A 22,281-nucleotide genomic window follows, 5' to 3' on the forward strand; every position below is an offset into this window, starting at 1 on the left:
AAACCACGTTGTGCAATGACTGATAGACTTAGCTCTTCTCAGCAATGTAAGGATCTAAGACAACTCCAAAAGACTCATGATGGAAAATGTTATCCACATCCAGAGAAAGAATTATGGAGTCTGAATGCAGATGGAAGCATACTATTTGCTCTCTTGTTCTTTTGTTGTTTTACTTTCTTTATTATGTCTTCTTTCTCATGATTCCTTCCATTTCTTCTAATTCTTCTATACATCATGGCCAATGTGAAAACGTGCTTAATATGAATGTATAAGTGAAGCCTATGTCAGATTTCACACTGTTTTGAGGAGAAGGGAGGAGAGGGAGGAGGACAAAATTTAAAATTCAAAATCTTATGGAAGTGAATGTGGAAAACTAAAAAGAAATAATTATAAAAGAAGAAAGAAAATATCAGAGACTTACCAACTCATCTCACAATCCCATTCTTTAGAAATTTGACTGAGACTCAGCCCCTGATCCAGCCCCATGACTGGGTCTACTGGAAACACCATCTCTGAAAACACTCCTTGGAGCCATAGTGGAAAGGTCCCTTGGAAATCCTGCTTCCCACCCCCACTGCAGCCAAACTCCAGGGAGTGGAGTCCTGGATCCACCTGTCACATCTCAAAAGGGCAGTACTGCCCACCTGGATTGTGGAACCTACTGGTAATGTCACTTTAAAAATTAAAAGAAGTCTGAAGCAGCTGACATCAGAGATGGACAGCTGTTCCCCAAACCCCCAGGCTGAGAAGCAAATGACAGCAGATGTAGACCACCAACCCAAGAAATGGTATGTAGGCTGAGGTTTGCAATTGCTCCTATAAACTAAACCTTTTTTTTCTTCTTGCTACTGTCCTTTCAATCTCAATGTTCATGGAAGTAGCATTTTTCCCTTTCACTTTTACATCGTACTTATCTCCCTAAATTGTGATTAATGAAATTTTGCTATTGAAGGTAAAAATTCCAGGGACTGTAACTTGTTTTGAATTTTGGTTACCAGGATGATTGTCTGAATTGTCACAAAGCCAGTAATAGAAAATGGCATGCGCAGCAGTCTCAGGACAGCTAAGGTGGATATCTGTTCTGGGAAAGGTTGTGACAACAGCCTAGGATATGGCCAGGGTAAGATCTTCCTGACTCTATTTCCCCATTGTGTTATTTCCTTTCTAGAAAAGCAAAATTTTCACCTGGTTAATCCTGAGCCTTGCTTTTAACACTCTATAACTACATAATTGACTGTCAGATATGACTCATGATTGGAATCAAAACAAAACTAAGGGAGTTTTTCCCCCTGTTATATGGTAACTATGTCCTTCTTTGTCCTTTTATACCAAATTTCTTCCTAGCCTGATGTTTTTTCTTCTTTATTCAACTTGTAACTCACTTATTCATACATAAAATCAAAATCATGTTTCAGATGAATGTTCCTTATCAGTCTTCAAGGGCTTTCTGGTCTTTGACCAAAAGGAGAGAATATGAAGTGAATTATGATTTTCATATTCATTGATATGATATATGTAATTCATATACTAATAATTCAGATCTCTCAAGAGACTCTGGCTTAGGTGTCAGAGATTTGCAATTCAGCTTGACATGATCAAACCTTTGACAGTCTTTCACAATCACTACATTCCTATGCCTGCATACATTAAGTAAAGTAAATCAAAGATTGTAGAACCTGTCCCCATCATAGAACTCTAATCTGGCACCCTACCAAGTAATGATCCCCAAAGACTTGAAACAATACTGTTTTCACAGAACTCCATAACACCTGTACTGTAGACTTGTGGGTTTGTTGTGGGAAACCACTCAGGCCCTGGAAATGATTGTTTGTAATCCACCTCCCTCCCATCGTACTACTTGTGATTTACATACAAAGATATAACCAGTGCCTTTACTCCAGCACAGAGAGCATTCTTCACTCTGAAATTGATTAATTAAGCTTGTTACTTGTCTCCTGGCACTCCTGTCTCTAGGCCTGCTTTGTGCGGCTCTGGGTATTCACAGGTTAGAGACCAGATTATATTTAAAATCCTGTTAACACTAGTCTCGTCCATTTCTGATATCTCTTGAAGGTTCCAGACTTTTCTCTTATTCCTTACCTAGTTATGAATTCTCAAGCTTAATACTACTCAGCAGATCATTCAGAATCTAGGAGTATGCCTAATCCTTAAAACCTAAAGAAAGCAAATTACTTCAAGGCTTTTAGTTAATTTTAGTTAATACATTTAGACAAGGTTGTTTGTTTGAGGCTATGCAGTCATGGCCTTCTACTGATCCTCCCTAACAGGGAGCTGATATTAGCTTACAAATATAGGGTCATAGTTTTAGAGCTGGAAGGGACTTTAGAAGCCATTCAGTCCAACTTTTACATTTTAGGAAGAGGAAATTGAGACCAAGAAAGGTTAAATGAATTTCCAAAGGTTACACAGGTCTTTTGCCCCTCCCTTCTATAAAATGTTCACCCTGACTCTCTTGGTTTGAGATGAATAGAGGAAGAGTTGGAGGTGTGAAACTGACACCTCACTATTGATTACTAATCTTACATAGAGAGAACTGTGCTCCCTCTCACTTAAAGATGCCATGGAAAAATCATAGAATAATATGTGAATTTAGAATTACATTTTAAAATGACCTTTAAAAAAAACATAGGGGCAGCTAAGTGGCACAGTGGATAGAGTACCGCCCCTGGAGTCAGGAGGACCTGAATTCAAATCCAGTCTCAGACACTTGACACTGAGACTTACCAACTATATGACCCTAGGCAAGTCACTTAAGCCGATTGCCTAGCCAACAAAAAAAAAAACCTTAAAAAATAGAAAGCAATTTTTTCTCTAAAAGTAGCCAAATAACACCACTGGAAAGCAGAGCTTGAGAGAGCCAAGAAAGATAGGCAACTGAATTAATTTAGAATAAAAGCTTGGCACCACCAGTGGCAGAACATTCCAGCACATTCTGACAATGACATTCAACTGTACCTACCATCTTCTGTCACCAGAGGAGGGTGGTCAGTGCTTAGTTTTCCCAGATCAATGATAAGAGCGGCTGATGTCAAGAAACTTCTGATAGGTTTGGCCAAAAATTACAGTCAGAAATATGCTGCTTCTGCTACTGAACACATAGACACAGTCAACAAGGAGTTCTTGCTACATATTATCTCCTTCCTTTAATCCTGCCCTCTACACACTGGGATTTGGTGAAATCAGGTTTCACAGCAGGGATCACATTTGTAGATCTATCACAACCAATGTAGGGAAATGGATTTTAAATTTTATTTCATCTCCTCTTTCTCAAATAGGAAAAAGAAAAAATATATGGTTATGGAGGTCTGTGTGTTTGTTTTCTAGAAACATTGGTCTATCATCTAACAATGATACTTACTGTGTCACTGTGAGAAATGAAAGGAACCCATGATTCTGGCAGTCCGGATGAGAGTGCCTAATCATTGCTTTAGAAGTGACTGTTCTGATTTCTAAATGACATATAGTATTACTGGTACCTCTGCCCTATCACTGAACAACCTTGGACAGTTGATTGCATTGCATCAGCTGATATTAGCTTCCCAAAATAGAATCATAGACTTAGGGCTGGAAGGGACCTTAGAAGCTATCAAGTTCAACTCCTCATTTTAGAGATGAGAAAACTGAGGGTTAGAGAAGTTAAGTGATTTGCCCAAGGTCTTACAGGTAGTAAGTGAATGAGGCAGGATGTTAGGATAGTGTCACAGTCTATCTGACTATACTTTGTTATGGAAGTTTGTTTTATTCCCTAAATTAAAATGTTTTATTCCCTAAATTAAAAATTAAATAAAAATTTCAAAAGCCCACATACTCCTCAAACCTTCTTGCTGAGGCTACTTAAGCACCACCTATAGGAACAGGATCACTCTATACTCTAGGATTAACTCTTGCCCTAAGCAGGGAAATATGACAGATAGTCCCTAGCATCTTTATTACCTTATGAGCTCCCCAATCCACCTCTTTTCCATTAGGTTTTACCAACAACCACAGCATTCATTGTGGTTCTGACCACAACTGTAGGCCATGATACTGGTTCAGAGAGTTCATGAAGAATTCAGATATCTGGATACAATAAAAGGCACACTGGAGTGTAGCTCGTCCCATTAAGCATTGTTTAGATATGGGCAGTGATCCCACTTGCCTGGGCAGTGGAACAAGGTGACCAACCATAAGGGCCATATTTATTTTCAATACATGGAACAAAACAAGCATTGCCATTACACAGTACAATTTTAAAAAAAGATAATTGCACTTGAAATTGCAAATCTACCATGTACAACTTACAACTTGTTATTTATTCCATACATACAAAAGTTTTCATGTAAATTTCTTTTTTTCTTTCCTCCCCCCCAGAAATGGCTACCATTAGACACAAATAGGTGTGTGTATGTAAAATTATTCTATACATACTTCTATTTATCAGTTTTCTCTAGATTCAGGTAGTCTTTCTTCATACATGTTTTATTTTTAATTTGTGTATTTACAGTAACCACTTTCACCCTGAATGGGCTGAGGAAGGTTCTCTAGAAAATTGAGCGTTTAACACATTGGCAAAGATCTTGGATTTGCAGCCTCAAGGCCACCAAGGAACACCTCCCCTCCCAATGCAGTGACTGGTGGGCTGGAACTATGAGCTGTGTGTGTCCTGGCCCAAATCAGGAGTAACTATCTATAATCACTACAGTTGTCTCATCTGAAGAATAGGGTTACACTAAGGGACCTTTCTGATTTGTATGTGCTATTAGGATGGAGGAATGTGTGGTTTGATCCTGGGGTAGCACAGTCTCAGATAAATCAATGGACAGGGAGCTACAAAAAACAGGCCCCTATGTTTCAGGCACTATGACCCAGTGTTTAAAATACAAAGAAAAAAAGTAAACACTTCCTGTCCTTATGTATCTCACATTCTAATGGAGGTCATTGAGCTGGAATGAAAATTGGTTTTCAGGCTAGTCTATCCTTAAGTTCTTGTCTAAGATCTAATGCTCTTAGAAACATTGTTATTCATTAGGAGGAACTAAAAAAGAGGAAAGAAACACCAGCCTTCACAAGTTTCCTACCTTGTACCACAGAACTCCATTGACAGGGTTTTCTGTCTTTGTTCCAAGTCTCCAGGGAGCTAGGTGCCCAGCATGTGTTGCCATTACTCCCTAGAAGGGAAAGGAAGGGGAGAGGAAAGGAATAAGCAATTATATGGCCCCTACTAAGTGCCAGGTACTATGCTGAGTGCTTTAATAATTTATAAATATTATCTCATTGGTTGTTTACTTGGTTACATCTTGGACTGATATTCTAGAGCTTGGATTTTATTTAGCTAACACTCAATAAACCCCATGGTCCCTTATTACCTCTAGGATCAAATGCAAACTGCTCTGTCTAGAATTAAAAACTCTTCACAGCCTGTTCCCTTCCTATCTTACTCATATCATTACACATTAATGCTCTTATGCATTCTCCAGTCAAACCATACTGGCCCTTTTTTATTTTCCTCACACAGGACATTCAATGTCTCATCTTCATGCCTTTTCACTGACTTTTTCTGCTGGAATGCTAACTCTTCATATCTTAGGATCTTTGGTGTCTTTCAAAACTCAACCCAAACTGCTTCACACATATTGTCTCTCCCTTTTGAATATGAGTTCATGGGAGTTAGTAATTATTGGTATTTTATCAGTTGCCTTTTCTTGGCCTGTGACTATTTGAAAGCATTAATTATTCAGTCAATAAACATTTATTAAAAATGTACTATGTTCCAGACACTCTGCTAAGCACTGGGGATATAAAGAGAGACAAAAATAGTCCTACCCTCAAGGATACTTCATTATAATGGGGAAAACAACATGAAAATAACTAGGCTCATACATGATGTGTAAATAATAGTTGTAAGATAATCTTAGAGGAGAAGGCACCAGCAGAAGCAGTTGAGGTAGGGAAGGGAATGAGAAATTCTCCTATAAGAGATAGAATTTAGAGCTGCATCTTTTAGAAAGACAGAGAAACTATGAAGTAGATGTCAGGAAGGAAAGCATACTAGACAAAGGGCACTCCAGTGAGTGAAATGGTAAAGAGACAGGAGGTAGAATGCCATGTACAAGGAATTTAAAGTAGGTGAATATAGCGGAATCATAGACCATGTGGCGGGGAGTAATTCATAAGAATATGGAAATGGAAAGAAGGGGCTAAATTATAAAGAGCTTTAAATGCCAACAGAGGACTTTATATCTGATTCTAGAGAAAATGAGAAGTCACTAAGTTTCATTGAGTAGGAAGGTGATACTTTAGGAAAATCATTTTGGCAGCTGGGTGGAAAATGAATTGGAGTAGGGAGAGCCTTGAGGCAGAGAAACCAAATAGAAAGCTGGTGCAATAGTTCAGGTGAGAAGTGAGAGCACGATAGAATGATGGCTCTGTGAATAAGAGAAAAGGGATGAACATGAAAGATATTATGAAGGTAGAAGCAATACCATTTGATAATGGATTAAGTGTGTGGGGTGAGTGAGAGTGAGGAGCTGTGGTGATACCACCGAAGTTGTTAGTTCTGTGACTGGGAGCATAGTGATACCCATAACAGAAATAAGTAAGTTTTAGATGAGACTTGGATTTTGGAAAAAGAATAATGAGTTTTCTTTTGAATATGTTGACCTGGAAATGCTTATAAGTCTTCAGTGTGAGACTTCCAAAAGGCAGTGCAGTGCAAAAGGAGAGGGAATGGTTTGGATGAACAGTAGTGCCACACAGGGATAGCAGTTAACAAAACTTTATTGCTACTCACAAGGGTAGGAAAAGAACAGATGTCAAGAGAAAATAACACTGGTATGTAGCTTCAGACAGCACACAATGGAGTGACTTCAGACATGCAGTGGTATCCAGCCTCTGCATTTAGGCCCAAAGTCCCTCAGAGCTCAAACTTACATAGAAATTTTTGATAAAGAGCCAATGTGGCACTAATAGGAGACTACCTTATCATTATTTGGGGAAATAGTAGGGATAACATGGACCACTGATATGAGCATAATGAGGACCCAGGATGCACCCTTAACTACACCATGCAAGTAAGTGGGAAGGGGCTGGGGAAGGGAGATAATGCATCATCTCCAGATTTATTAGCATTAGCATATACGCATCCTTCGGGGCTGGGGCTATACAGTCAAACTGGTTTTCACTATCTTAGTGAATCTCATAATTGGAAAGGATCTCCAAGGCCATCTAGCCCAACCCATACCCAAATAAGAATCCTGTCTATAATGTATTCAACAAATGGTTACCCAGCTTTTGCTTAAAGATGATTCCAAATTTACCTGTTTTCCTATACCACAACTATTTGTGTCTTCTTTGTGGCTCTCTTGCTAGATTGTGAAGTTTCATGAAAGCAAGGGTCTTATTTCTTTATCTCTATATTTTCCCCAGAACTCTGCAAATAGTAGACATTATGTTTGTTCAATTAATGAGCAGGTGTCCACATTGCAACCAAAAAATAGTAAGGTTACTTTATAATGTCAAATAAGGTCTCTTTGCTTTCTAGTCACACCAGTTTCCAGAACTGGCTGCTTATCCAGCAAGATTGTCAGCTCACAACTTTAATAAAATAGAGGAAATATCCCTCTCATAATTTTAAAGACCTGTAGAGGGGGGAAAAAGTCCTTTTATACCCTTCCCCAACCTTGCCAGTGTTTAATAACCTTCATTCTCAAGCAATTTTTCTCATCTAAATCTTAGCCACTACCGTTTTAAGTTTAGTTGAACAAAGACTTTCTCTTGTACAGTCAAATAGACATAGGCTGATGAATTACCTTTACTGTACTGTACCATTTTCTCAGTGAATACAAAGCCTGGAATGTGGACTTGGACTGAATGTTCCAGAGAGTGCTGAGGTTCCATTTGGTCCTAAAAGCTCCATCTAGAGCATTTCTGAGTATGGATTACAATTGAACATAATGTAAAATATCAAAATGATCTGAAAAAAAGGCATTGCCTGAGCAACATAAAAAAGCACTAATGAAAATGAGGTCAAGCTAACAGATTTGTTTTTTAAGTGTACTTCTTTTAGATTCCTAGAAAATTCATTTGGCTTCTCAGAAGTCTATTGTGAAATCTGTTTACCCACTTTCAACCCTAGTTTAAACTTATCCAAGAGAATAAAGGTATATGTAGGGCTGATTCCTAAAGGACTTTCTTTCTAAAGAAAGAGTGCAATTTCATGAGCCTGTCTATAAGACTTAATGCCACTAAAAGTGGAAAGAATGGGCTGGTAAGCGATATGTGGAAACAGAGAGTTGGGCAGCCCTAAGGAAGACAGAATTGTCTAGGCTTGTAGGTGTGAGGTGTGAAGGAGCAGAGGAATAGAACCTGCTTTACTATTTTAAAAAATTGAACAGCACCCCTCCCCAAATATAGGAGCTGTTGGTACTAATTTTAGACATCTTAAAAAAGAGCCAATGAGGCAGAGCCAAGATGGAGGAGTAAAAGCAGGGACTCACTTGAGCTCTCCCCCAAACCCCTCCAAATACTTGTAAAAAATGACTGTAAACAAATTCTAGAGCAGCAGAACCCACAAAAAAGACAGAATGAAACAAATTTCCAGCCCAAGATAACCTGGATAGTCAACAGGAAAGGTCTGTTGGGCCAGGTTGGGAGAGGAACACAGTTCAATGGGGCACACATAGGCAAAGACTGGACCTCGGCAAACCTGGAGCAGGCCTCAGGGCACTGAATCAAGGGGAATTGTGGCAGTTTCCAGACTTTTCAACCACAAATGCCAAAGACAATTTAGGGGGTGGAGCCAAGAGCGTGGAGTCAAAGCAGTGACTTGCTTGAGCTCTCCTCCAAACCTCTCCAAATATTCATTAAAAAAAATGGCTCTAAACAAATTCTGAAGCAGCAGAACCCACAAAAAGACAGAGTGAAACAAATTTCCAGCCCAAGACAACCTGGATGATTGATCAGAAAGGTGTATCGCGCCGGGCTGGGAGCCCAGCGTGGCGTGGGCACGCAGGCCACAGCAAACCTGGAGCAGGCCTCAGAGGACTGAATCTTGGGCAGCTGTGGAGGTTTCCCGACTCCTCAATCCACCAATGCCAAAGACAACTTAGAAGGTCAGTGGAAAAGTCTGTTTCTGTCAGTGCTGAGAAGGAAGGCAGCTTCCAGTGTGGCCCGGGGGGGGGGCAGCTGCTTCCCAGCTTCCAGCCCACAGACTGAGGGGGAATCCACTGGCTATCCGAGGGATATTGCAGGAATCTCTTTGCTTTGCCCGTGTTTGGATCTGGGCCACAGTTCTGGGCAGCTGTGCTGAGGTGAGGAGAAGTGCTGGCATGGTGGAGCTTGCAGTTGCTGTGGAGAGGAACCCTTCCTCACAGTTACAGGACAGAAAGAAGTACTTGTGGTCACAGGCCAGGAAAGGAGTAAACACCTCCCCTTATCATACCACCTTGGAAGAACTGAAAATTTACAGGTCCCTACAAGTATCTCTGAAAACAGCTGTACAAACCCCTGAAGCTTGGGACAGTACATTCTCCACATTGGAAGCCTCTTACCTTAACAAAGAGTTTAAAACTCAAGTAATTGGCCGGATCATGAGCAAGCAGCACAAAAAGAGTCAGACTATATTATCTTACTTTGGTGAAAAAGAAGATCAAAATATACAACCAGAAGAAGACAACAAAGTCAAAGCTCCTACATCCAAAGCCTCCAAGAAAAATATGAATCAGTCCCAGGCCTTGAAAGAGCTCAAAAGGGATTTTGAGAAGCAAGTAAGAAGTAGAGGAAAAACTGGGAAGAGAAATGAGAGTGATGCAAGAAAATCATGAAAAAAGTCAACAGCTTGCTAAAGGAGACCCAAAAAAATACTGAAGAAAATAACACCTTAAAAAATAGCCTAACCCAAATGGCAAAAGAGGTCCAAAAAGCCAATGAGGAGAAAAATGCCCTAAAAAGAAAAATTGGCCAAATGGAAAAGGAAGTCCAAAAGATTACTGAAGAAAATACTTCCTTAAAAATTAGAATAGAGCAATTGGAAGCTAGTGACTTTATGAGAAATCAAGACACTGTAAAACAAATCCAAAAGAATGAAAAAAAAAACAATGTGAAATATCTCATTGGAAAAACAACTGACCTGGAAAATAGATCCAGGAGAGAGAATTTAAAAATTATTGGACTATCTGAAAGCCATGATCAAAAAAAGAGCCTAGACATCATCTTTCAAGAAATTATCAAGGAAAACTGCCCTGATATATTAGAACCAGAGGGCAAAATAGAAATTGAAAGAATCCACAGATCTCCTCCTGAAAGAGATCCCCAAAGGAAAACTCCCAGGAATATTGTAGCCAAATTCCAGAGTTCCCAGGTCAAGGAGAAAATATTACAAGCTGCCAGAAGGAAACAATTCAAGTACTGTGGAAACACAATCAGGATAACACAAGATTTAGCAGCTTCTACATTAAAGGACCGCAGGGCATGGAATATAATATTCCGAGGGCAAAGGAGATAGGATTACAACCAAGAATCACCTACCCAGCAAAACTGAGTATAATCCTTCAGGGGAAAAAATGGTCATTCAGTGAAATAGAGGACTTTCAAGCATTCTTGATGAAAAGACCAGAGCTGAATAGAAAATTTGACTTTCAAATACAGGACTCAAGTGGAACATGAAGAGGTAAACAGGAAAGAGAAATCATAAGAGACTTATTAAGATTGAACTGTTTACATTCCTGCATGGAAAGATGATATTTATAACTCATGAGACCTTTGTCAGTATTAGGGTAGTTGGAGGAAAAAATTATATGTATAGTATATAGATAGATAGATAGATAGATAGAGGGCACAGGGTGAGTTGAAGATTAAGGGGTCATATCTGGAGAATAAAATTAAGGGATGAGAGAGGATTATACTTGGAGAAGAAGAAAGGGAGAGGTAGAATGGGGTAAATTATCTCACAAAAAAAAAAAAAAAGAAAAGTCTCTTACAGTGGAGGGGAAATGGGGAAGGTGAGAGGGAATGAGTGAATCTTATTCTCATAGGATTTGGCTTAAGGAGGGAATAACATACACATTCAATTGGGTATGGAAATCTGTCTTACCCTACAGGAAAATAGGGGGAGAAGGGGACAAGAGAGCAGGGGGATAGAGAGGAGGGCAGATTGGGAAAGGGGATAATCAGAAGCAAATACTTCTGAGGAGGGACAGGGTCAAAAGAAAGAATAGAATAAATGGGAGGGCAGGATAGGATTAAGGGAAATAGAGTTAGTTTTTCACAACATGTCTACTATGGAAGTGTTTTGCATAACTGCACATGTATAACCTATATTGAGTTGCTTGCCTTTTCAATGAGGGTGGGTGGGGAGGGAGGAAGGAGAAAATTTGAAACCTAAAGTTTTAAAAACATATGTTTAAAAAAACATTTTCACATGCTATGGGAAATAAGAAATGCAGGAAATGGGGTACAGAATTCTGTCCTGCCCTACAGAAAAATAGAAGGAGAAGGGGAGAAGAGAAGGGGAGAAGAGACAGAAGAGAGAGCAGACTAGGGGAAGGGATATTCAGAATGCATGCCATCTTGGGTGGGGAGGGGGGAGGGGTAGTGAAAATTTGGAACTCAAAATCTTGTGGAAGTAAATATTGAAAACTGAAAATAAATAAATTTATTTAAAAAAAAGAAGTTGTTCCTGCATGCAACTGGGAAATAAGATACACAGGCAAAAGGGCATAGAAATCTCTCTTACCCTATAAGAAAATAGAAGGGATGAGGGGGGGAATAGAAGTGAGAACAGATTGGGTGAAGGGAGAATCAGAATGCAGCCCATCATGGGGTGGGAGGAGGGGAGGGATAGGGAGAATATTTGGAACTCAAAATCTTGTGGAAGTGAGTGTTGAAAACTAAAAATAAATAAATAAATTGGGGGGCTTAAAATAAATTTTAAAAAGAGCCAATGCATCACTAGGCAATAAGCTAGTCCATTTATTGTTTTGATTTGCCACTTGTTCACAGCCATACACTTTGAAGTTGAATTAATTAATTAGAAAGCATTAGTTAAGTACTTAACTATATGTCAAGCACTGTGTTAATAGGCATTGGCAATACAAATACAAAAACAATTAAGTCTCTTTAAATATCCTACATTCTACTAAGAGAGGCAACATATAGAGAGGAATGGTGTCAGGGAGGGGTATTTTGGTTTGAAAAGTAACTGGATGGTTAATGGAGCCATAGAGGTGTAGATTGACAGGAGCAAAGAATGACAAAGCTAATTTGGTTATGGTTCCAATGGGGAGGCAGTGTAGTATTACTGAACCCTGGAAGCATCACCTCTACCCTCCCACTCTTAGAAAATTCCCAAATGGTTCCATGTTTGGGATTCCCTTGCTTCAACTTGTCATGAAGCCAACATCTGAGTACTTTTCTGTGCATTATTTACACAATAAGCAAGCCCAACAGAAGTTGCATAAATTGTGGTAGGTTCAATGCTAGTGACTTGATTCTAGCATACAACCTCTTTCTGCAGGAATCTTTTTACCTTGATCAGGTAAAGAGGTCCTATAACCCATAAATGTTTAAACAGATTGTAAAATAATTCTGTAACAAATGCATTGATGTATGCAGAACCTTTGATTCTGCAGAGGTTGATGGGACTTCGAGTGCTCTAAAAATTGGGTAGTATTATTCTCTACTCTTTGTGACCCCATTTGGGATTTTCTTGGCAAAGATACTGGAGTGGTTTGGCCTTTCCCTCTCCAGCTCACTTTAATATAAGAAGTAACTGAAGCAAACAGGGTTAAATGACTTGCCCAGGGTCACAGAGCTAGTAAGTGTCTGAGACCACATTTGAACCCAGGAAGATTAATCTTCCTGACTCTAGGCCCCTCACTCTATCCACTGCACCACCTAGCTGCTCTAACAATTAGACATAGAGACCTTTTTTTTAAGGCAATTGGGGTTAAGTGACTTGCCCAGGGTCACACAGCTAGTAAGTGTCAAGTGTTTGGTCTGAGGCCATATTTGAACTCAGTTTCTCCTGACTTCAGGGCCAGTGCTGTATCCAGTGCACCATCTAGCTGCCCCTAGACATAGGGATCTTAATAGCCTACTGACCCTCCCATTGAAAGGACAATATGAGAAATGAGATTTATTGACTTTTATCTTCTTCCTACCTGAATTCAGCCAGAGAAATGATCACCTAAGGCTGATGGATCTGTATCCACTATGATACAATCCCACTGATTCCTGCTAAACTGTTCCTCAATCAATGGAAAACAATTTATTGAGCACTTTTCTATTTATTAAGCACCTTTCTATTTCTTTCATCCTTGAGTCCTCATTCTTACCCCACATAATATAATCGGTTACCAAATATTGTTAAACTCTATATTATCTCTCCCATACACACCCTCTCTCCACTTATTGGATCTCATCACCTCTCAACTGGCCTGTTATAGTAACCTCCTATTTGGTCTCCCTATTTTGAGTCTCTTCCTACTCTAGTCTGTCCTCTATACAGGTGCCAAAGTGAATTTCTTAAAACAAAGATGTGACCATGTCACCTCTGTAAGGGAATTCTCTCAGCCTCTTGGGAGAGTTCATATCCATCCAGAGGAGTTCAGTAACTCTGGTCAAAGATAGGAAACCAAACTGAAAGTAAAATGATTTATGAGCATTACAAGGAATCTGCTCTTGATAACAATTTCAGATTGTTCAGATAACAAATTCAGATTCCTAGGGTACAACCATAGTTTTATATCCTTTCGGGTCTGCTTAGTGTACACAACCAATCAGCAGCATTCTATCGCAATTTAGGCTAAAAAGAAAAAAAAATAAGGGATTTCACAAGAGGACAGGTAGAGAAAGAGAGGGATCAGTTAAGGGAGAAATGGGAAATAGCTAGAATTCGAGTGGCAGAATTCATCATCAGAATAAGAAAGTGTTGCCTGTTCAAGGGCAGAAGAAAAGGGGAAAAGACCAAATACTGTAACAACTGTAAAAAAAATCCTTTCAGACAAAACTACAAAGTCTCTTATCCAAGGATAGCAGTAATCATTATATGTTTTGCCGTGTCCTTACATAAGGTTGGAGACTTTCTGATATTATGCCACCAGTGGTTCAGATATTTCTACATTATTTGTCCGTCAAAATGTCATGAAATGATTATGGTTCTTATTTCCCCCACAACTCCTTCTTTAATAAACTCCAGCAGCTTCCTTTATAACATTTAATTTGTTTAAATTTTTATTTAGTTTAATTTGTTGAATAAAACAAACATTTCCATAACAGAGGATAATTTTTTTAAAAAAAAAAAAGATGATTGGGCGTGAAACTGCAAATCTATTATGTGCAACTTACTATTCTTTTTAAATATATAATAAAGTTATCATGTAAATTTTTTCTTCCTTTCTTTTTCTTCCCTCCCCGACTCCCACTAAAGATGGCTACCATTAGAAACAAATATGTATATATATGTAAAATCATTCTATACATACTTCTAATTATCAGTTCTTTTTCTTGACTTATTCACTCAGTTCTTAAAATAATATTACTATTACTGTATACAATGTTCTCTTGATTCTGCTCCTTTTGCTCTTCATTATTTCATACAAATCTATGCATGTTTTTCCAAGATCGCTGAGCTCACCATTTCTTATAGCACAGTAGTATTCCATCACAACCGTCCAATAGTAAAAGAAAACTTGTCCCCTTCTTCCATTTATGGTTTTCTTCAGTATTACTCCTCTCCATGTACTTTCCAGTCTAGCCATGCTGTCTCTCACATATGACACATAATCTCTCATCTCTGTGACTTTGTAGACTGTCTTCTATGCCCACAATGTACTTCCTTCTAATCTTCATCTATTGAAATCCATGGTTTCCTTCAAAACTTAAGTGTAATCTTCTGTAGGAAGACTTTTCGATCTTTCTAGATATTTGTATCTGCCTTCTCTGTTTCATATTAATTCTGGATATATTCTAAATGTACTTTTATATGTATTGTTCCTTCATTTTGAATATAAACTCCTTGAGGTAGGGATTGTTTCATTTTTATCTTTCTATCTTCACTGCTTAGCACAACACATGATACCATAGTAGGTTTAATAAAAGAATATTAACTGATTCATTGACTGAAGCTGCAGGGAAGAAAATTTAGGCTCAATGTAAGGAAAATTCACAATAATTATAGCTTTGGAAGAGTTAGAATGGGCTGCCTGGAGCCATAATGGAGCATCGATCAAGCAAATGCTGAATGCTCGGTTGTTTAAAATGTTACAGAAATTTCTATTCAGGTAAACTAAGTGGCCCCTTTCCTATTCTAAGATTTTATTATTGTGTGAGACAGCAGAAAATACAAATCAACATCAATGGTAATTAAATTGCCATCCTTAATTGATTTGCATACACATTAGAAAGCTTCTAGACATTCATTATTGCTTACATGCATATCATTTGTAGTTAAAATATTGTGCTTGTGGTCATTTCTTTTATAAAATTTTAGGTGTCAATGCAGTACATAGCTTCTATTTCAATGTTGTTTTGATGAAGAAAGTAGATTTAACTTACATTATTTTGACTTGAATGGGCTTTTGCTGGTAACATAATTTCCATTATTTTAAGGATTTGTACTTATAGTATTATATTTCAAGTAAGTAAAAATTGAGAATTCAACAAATATTTGTAGAGATCTATGTGCTCAGAACTGTGCTAGGGCTAGATAAGACAACTCCATTAAGGGAAAAGAACAGAGTTCATTTGGTAGAGGGAATATTTTCACATATAAGCCCAGTTTATCATTGGATTGCAAAAGGCATGCAAATAAAATGTACTTTCTGGTAATAAATAGGACTGTCTCACTTGCTTAACTTAAACATTTGAGGCTTATACACTGAATGTTATTTTAAAGTGCTAAGAAGGAGTCATAACATCATTAATTATACTGCAAATACCAGGTGGTTTTTCAAATATGTAACAGCAATGATTAACTCAGAGATGAATAAAGGCTAATTTTCTCCTTTTAAGCCTAATTGCAAAATTTTTTTAGTACAGAACATCTGGTACATGTACACTCCCCATTCACAACATCATCAGTATCCACCAGACTACTATAAGATGATAGTGGCAACTAAAGGAAACCTTCATTCTCAGGCCATAAGCACTCCTTTGGAGAGTAGATGGTTTACTGATCTTACCCATTTTGTGTTTGGAGACCCTTTCAATTTTGGCACCTGTTTTCATTTTAGTACACCTCCATTTGAGGTGCCTATTCTACTTCATTCAGGCCTTGTTCTCCCTGTAGGTCTAAACCATCCCCATCACCAGCAACATGGATTTGCCAAAATCCTTTCTATTGACATATTCCTCTCTGCCATTGACCTAACCTGTATCTCATCCTTTCATGGAAGATTCTCTGTGCCTTCCAACCTGACATTAGAGATGAAAATGAATACAAGAACTAAGAACCAATTCAAAGGAATTTGTTCCTTTAAGAATATTATCTGGGAGGCTTAAGTCCAGAACAAGTTGAGTTTTGCTTCAAATGGTAAGAATAACAGAAAGTGTTTGAGAAGTTATGAATTGTGATGTTTCAAAATGTTTGAGAGATATAGTTTCTGGGCAATTTAATCATTTTATTAATAAAGCCAGCAAGTTATTAACAAAAGAATGGTCATTTGGCCATCTCTCTTAGACCAAAAACAAACATGGTGGTGGGACTCACAGTTTATATATCCTTAAGTGTTTGATCAGGAACTAAGAGAGACATCAAGTTGAAAATATCTCTATACTCAGGACAAAAGGATCTGTCTCCACCCAAGCTTGAGTAGAACACAGTGGGCTTCCTTGAAAGATTTTGTGGGATCTGACCAAGATCCCAAGGGAGAGTCAATAAAATCTCATAATCAGTAATGTCCTTCAGACTAAACTTTTAAATGACTTTAGAAGAAAAGGAGAGCTCTGAATCTCCCCCCAAGTTATTAGTTATTAATAATCAGTTCTCACAGAATGGAGGTGTCTTGGCCTTGTGTATCCTGTACACTTGGAAGCTGAGGACAATGGCTAGAATGTAAGCAGAAAGTGGCGAAAGAGTTAAAAAGGAAAAGATATTTAAGTCATAGAACTAAAAGGGACCTTGAAGTGACATTTAAAAAGTTCAAGAGACATCATTAGTAATAATGCCACCATTTTTATTAATAAAAAGATGGTCATTTGGCCATCTCTCTCTTAGACCAAAGAAAATCATGGCGGCGGACTTACAACTTATATGCCCATTAGAAGAGGGGTGTCTGGGGGAGGTGGCAATCAACTCTAATTGGTTAACAATTAATGAGAGAATGAATATTACAGTGAGAGGATGAACCTATTCAAATGAACTTTAATTATGTCATTTACCCCTCAGCCTTGGGTAATCTATTCAAAGAATTTATCTCCAGGAAAACCTAAGAATAGAGCACAATGGCTTCCCACCTGGGTGTGGTCTGAATCCAATCTCATTATCAGTAAAGGGGGGGGAGGGGACTCTGGAGCTCCCTAAATCACTGGTTATTAATAATTGTTTCTCTCAAGGTCTTCCAATCCAAGCTCCCACTTAATGCAGGAATTTCTTTAAAATATTTACAAAAGATGGTCAGAATAGGAAAGGTGACATTTTCATTGTACTCTGAATAAACTAGAACACATCTAGAGTATTTTTCACAGTTCTTGAGACCACATTTTAAAGGGAATATTGATAAGCTATGGGTTTATTTACTCAAAGGTTTAATAAAGATGGAATGAGAACAAGAAATTATGTTATATGAAAATGAGTTGAAATGAAATATAGTGAGGGAGGAAGGAAGGAGAGAGGGAGGAAGGAAGGAGAAAGGAAGGAAAGAAGGAAGGAAGGAACAGAAGGAGGGAACAGAAGGAAGGATAAAGGAAGGAAGGGAGGGAGGGAGGGAGGAAGGAAGAAAGGAAGGAAGGAAGGAAAAGGGATGGAGGGAGGGAGGGAGGGAAGGAAGGAAGGAAGGAAAGAAGGAAGAAGGAAAGGAAGGAAGGAAGGAGGGAAGGAAGGAAGGGAGGAAGGAAGGAAGGAAGGAAGGAAGGAAGGAAGGAAGGAAGGAAAGAAGGAAGAAAGGAAGGACTTATTAAGTTCCTACCATATTCTAACCACTGTGTTAAGTGCTTTACAAATACATTATTTGATCTTCACAACCACCAAGGGAAGTAGGTACTATTATTATCCCCATTTTACAGTTGAGGAAATTGAAGCAAATAGAGGTTAAATGACTTGCCCATCCTCACAGAATGGGCTGCCTTGGTAGATAGTAACCTCTCTATTACTGAAAATATTTAAATTAAGAACAAATAATGACTTTTAAGGAGGAATTCCATATGATATTTCGGGGCCCTCCTGACTTTAAAATTCCATAATTTACAACATGCAAATTATTTGTAACAGACTTTATGTCTACCTTTTCCATGAGAAATAACATGTTGGTACTCCTAAAAGTAGTCAGTAAAAATGTGAATAAGCAATTCCTTGATGCTGAGTTATTTTAAAACCAGGGCTAGGAAGTCTGATTAGTGACTGACATAAAAGAATGCATGGGTAAAAACAAATAAAATTGTATGATCTAAAAAGACAGGAAAGCAAAAATGCAGACTAAAAAAGAAATATCAGAATTGGGATCAAATTTAGTAAGTACTTAGATTATACCAGGAAGCATTTGGATTTTTGTACATATTATTTACCTGCTGATTGTCAAAAAGATGTCAAAATGATCCCAAGAACTTTGGCTAGATACTCTCGAGAAGACTCAGAGGAAAGCATAGTGGTTTGTTGTTCAGTTCTGAAAAGACAGCTGAAGAATTAGACAATGGTCAATTCTGAAAACAATAAGCCCTTTTATTTGGTGTGTTTAAGGGCAATGTCTCCAAAGAGGAAATCTCGAGGTTTGAGTGGGGACACTCAAGGGAACAGGAGGCAGGCACACCAAGGGAAGGGTAATTGGTCAACTAATTAAACCTTTCACGGTGAACCTGGGAGTGAAGTTTCCAAAACAAGACTGGGAAAGAGTAGGAAAAAGGTGCAACCTTGGACTTCTCCAGGAAGCCTCCTGTGTAGCGAGCTTTAAGCCATGGCAGGAAGAGGGTGGAGCACAAAATTCCACCAAAAGCTTACATTTATAGAGGGCAGCACCTGAACTTTCCAGCTCACTCCATTTTCCATCTTCACCTCTGCTTGGTCTGAACCCCATGGAACAAGATACCCCCTAAGGTCTCCCTTAGCTCTGCTCCCCCCTACCAACTTTCCAGCTTCCTTTTGTGTATAGTCTTTGCCTATTAGATTGTAAACTCTTCTAGGGCAGGAACTGTCTTTATTATTATTATTATTATTATTTGTATCCCCAGCACTCAGCAGAGTATCTGACACATAGGAGGCACTCAATGAATGTTTATCAAATTGAATTGAAAGATAGCATTCATGAATTTATTTTAAGTGGCTGCTCCCAAGACTGGGTACATATAAGCTCTAATTCCTGGGTCCATTTCTAATCTTGAGGAGATGCTACTGAGTCACCACAGGGGCTAGGGGCATTGTGTCTAATTCATGTTCTGTACTCAGGCATACAGTTTGAAACAGGTTCAGTCCTGGGAGAACCTGCCTCTAAGAGAAGATTTAAATCCCCTGTTTTCACACTCTGATTCATTAAGTTTCTTCCCTCTCCCACATACCAGAAGTTTTTACTTTACTTGTGCCTCATATCTTGGACCTCCCCAAAAGGGAGGGGGGATTTTTTTAAAAAGGCACTCAGTGTACAAATATGGATCAAATGTAGGATTTTTCCCCCATATACACAAAAATATGTTAAATATAAAACACAAGTGCACTTTAACAAAGGGCAGCTAGGTGGCACAGTGGATAGAACACTGAGCCTGGAGTTAGAAAACTCTTCCTGAGTTCAAAACTGGCCTCAGACACTTACTAGCTAGTGATTCCCACTCCCATTTATACTTGCTTTCTCCTTCCTTTCTAGATCCTTCTAAAATAGGTATGGATACTGCCTGATTAGAATCTGAAAACACTAATATGAAACCAACTCACATCCAATTCCCCATCCCATTGCCAAAAAATTAGTACCATGTTGTTTGTTTGTGAAGCCAGCACAGCTGCTACCAAGGGGAAGAGGCTATTACAATGCCAGTAAGCTACTTTAAGATGCTACTTTAGAACACAGAGGCCCTGCCCAAGATTGTATCACTATTTAACTTAGTTAAAGATATTCATCTGAGAAAAAACTGATAAATAGAAGTATGGATAGAATGGTTTTACATATATACATATCATGTATATATGTGTGTGTGTGTGTGTGTGTGGTGTGTATATATATATATATACATATATATATGTATATATACATACACACATTTTGTGTCTAATGGTAGCCATTTCTAGGACACGGTGAGAAAAAAGGGGGAAAAAAGAAAGTTACATGACAACTTTATTGTATATTTAAAAGAAATAGCAAGTTGAACATAATTTCACAAAATTTTCAGTTTCACATACAATCATCTTTTTTTTCTGTTCTGCTGTTATGGAAATGCTTGCTTCTTAAGGTCAGAATAAAATAAATAATGTTTTTAAAAAACACACCATAGTAACTTTTGTGCTTTATATTAAACATACCTACAGTGTTGTAAATTTCATATTTTTAGGCATGAACCAGCTTCTGCTATTCAAAAAAAATTAGGTCAACTAAAATCAAAAAGCATTTATTAAGCATCTGCTATGTGCCAAGCACTGTGTTAAGCACTACAGATGAAATTAGTCCCTTCTCTCAAAGAAGTAACACTATAATGGTGGTGGGGACAACATGCCAACAATTCTGTACAAATAAGATGTGTATAGGATAAACTGAAAATAATATGAGAAGAAAGACACTGATATTAAAGACAGAGAAAGGTTTCTTGCAGAAAATAGGGTGTTAGTTGAGACTTGAAGAAAAGCAGGAGGTAGAGATGAAGAGAGAGAGAGAGCATTACATCAATAAAGGAGTCAGTGAAAATGCCTAGAGTTAAGAAATGGTATTTCTTGTACTAGGAACAAGAACAAAGCCAATGTAACTGAACCATAGAGTATGTGGATAGGAGTAAGGCACAAGAAGACTGGACAAGTAGGAAGTGACAGAATATAAAGAGTTTTGACTCTCATATGGAAGATATTATAATTGATCCTGAAGGTGATAGAAAGCCTTTAGTTTATTGAATATGAGCGACATGTTTCAACCTAGACTTTAAGAAAATCACTTTGATAGCTGAGTAGAAAATTAACTGGAATGGAGAGAAACTTGAAGCAAGGGGGACAACCAAAAGGTTATTGCAATAATCTAGAAGTGAAGTGATGAGGGCCTGCACCATGGTGGTGATGGTGTCAGAAGACAGAAAAGGGTGTATATGAGAGATGTCACAAAAGTAGAAAAGGATTTGGCAACTGATGGGGTATGTAAAATGAGAATGAAGAATCAAAAATGATACCTAGGTCACAAGCCTGGGTGACTGGGATAATGGTGGTACCTTCAGCAATAATATGAAGTTAGGAAGAAGGAAGAGTTTGAGGGGAAAGATAATAAGTTCAATGGTGAACATATTGAGTTCAAGATTTCTATGAGGCATCCAATTCTATATATCCTTAGGTAACTGGAGGTGTGAGATTGAGGTCAAGAGACAGTTTAGGGCTGGATAAATAGATCTGAGAATCATCTGCCTAGAGATGGTAACTGAATACCTGAAAGCTGATAAGATAATCAAATGAAATAGTATAAAGAGAGAAGAAAAAGTAGCTCAGAATAGAGCCTTGGAAGATACCCTTATTTATCAAATGGAGCCTAGATGAAAATCAACCCAAAGAGTCTGAGAAGGAGTAGTCAGACAGATAGAAAGGGGACCAGAAGAGAACAGTGTCATAAAAACCTAGACTAAAGAGTGAATCAAAGAAAAGAGAGTGATTGATAGTGTTAAAGGCTGAAGAGAGAATTCAACTTGGCATTTAAGAAATTGTCAAACCCAGAAAATAAACAAGCAAAGAGCCTCAGAGGCTGTTACTCTGAAACTACCAAAGAGTTCACAGAGGTTATATACCATCTGTTAAACTCTGACAAATGAAATAAAATAAAATAAAACCAAAGAGTTAATAGTGGTTGTAAGCAAAAAGCATTCTTTATTCCATTGGAGAACAAAAACTAGACCCACATGCTGGAGTCTGCTCTAGGAACAAGCAGATACAAAGCAGTGAGGTTAAACCTTGATACATATAGT

General features: G+C 38.2%; 1 long non-coding RNA gene across 1 annotated transcript in view; it reads right to left on the reverse strand.

The window, feature by feature from the left end:
* Positions 1 to 5,083: 5,083 nt before the first annotated feature.
* The window catches only part of LOC110200911 (uncharacterized), a 55,740-nt gene continuing 38,542 nt past the window's right edge, over positions 5,084 to 22,281 (reverse strand). Inside the window, exon 3 of the long non-coding RNA XR_002322336.2 lies at positions 5,084 to 5,168. This is a non-coding gene — a long non-coding RNA (uncharacterized LOC110200911). The remainder of the gene's footprint in view (positions 5,169 to 22,281) is intronic.

This window comes from Phascolarctos cinereus, unplaced genomic scaffold, assembly GCF_003287225.1.
Source record: "Phascolarctos cinereus isolate Bilbo 61053 unplaced genomic scaffold, phaCin_HiC Scaffold_5;HRSCAF=322, whole genome shotgun sequence".
NCBI classification, from domain to species: domain Eukaryota; kingdom Metazoa; phylum Chordata; class Mammalia; order Diprotodontia; family Phascolarctidae; genus Phascolarctos; species Phascolarctos cinereus.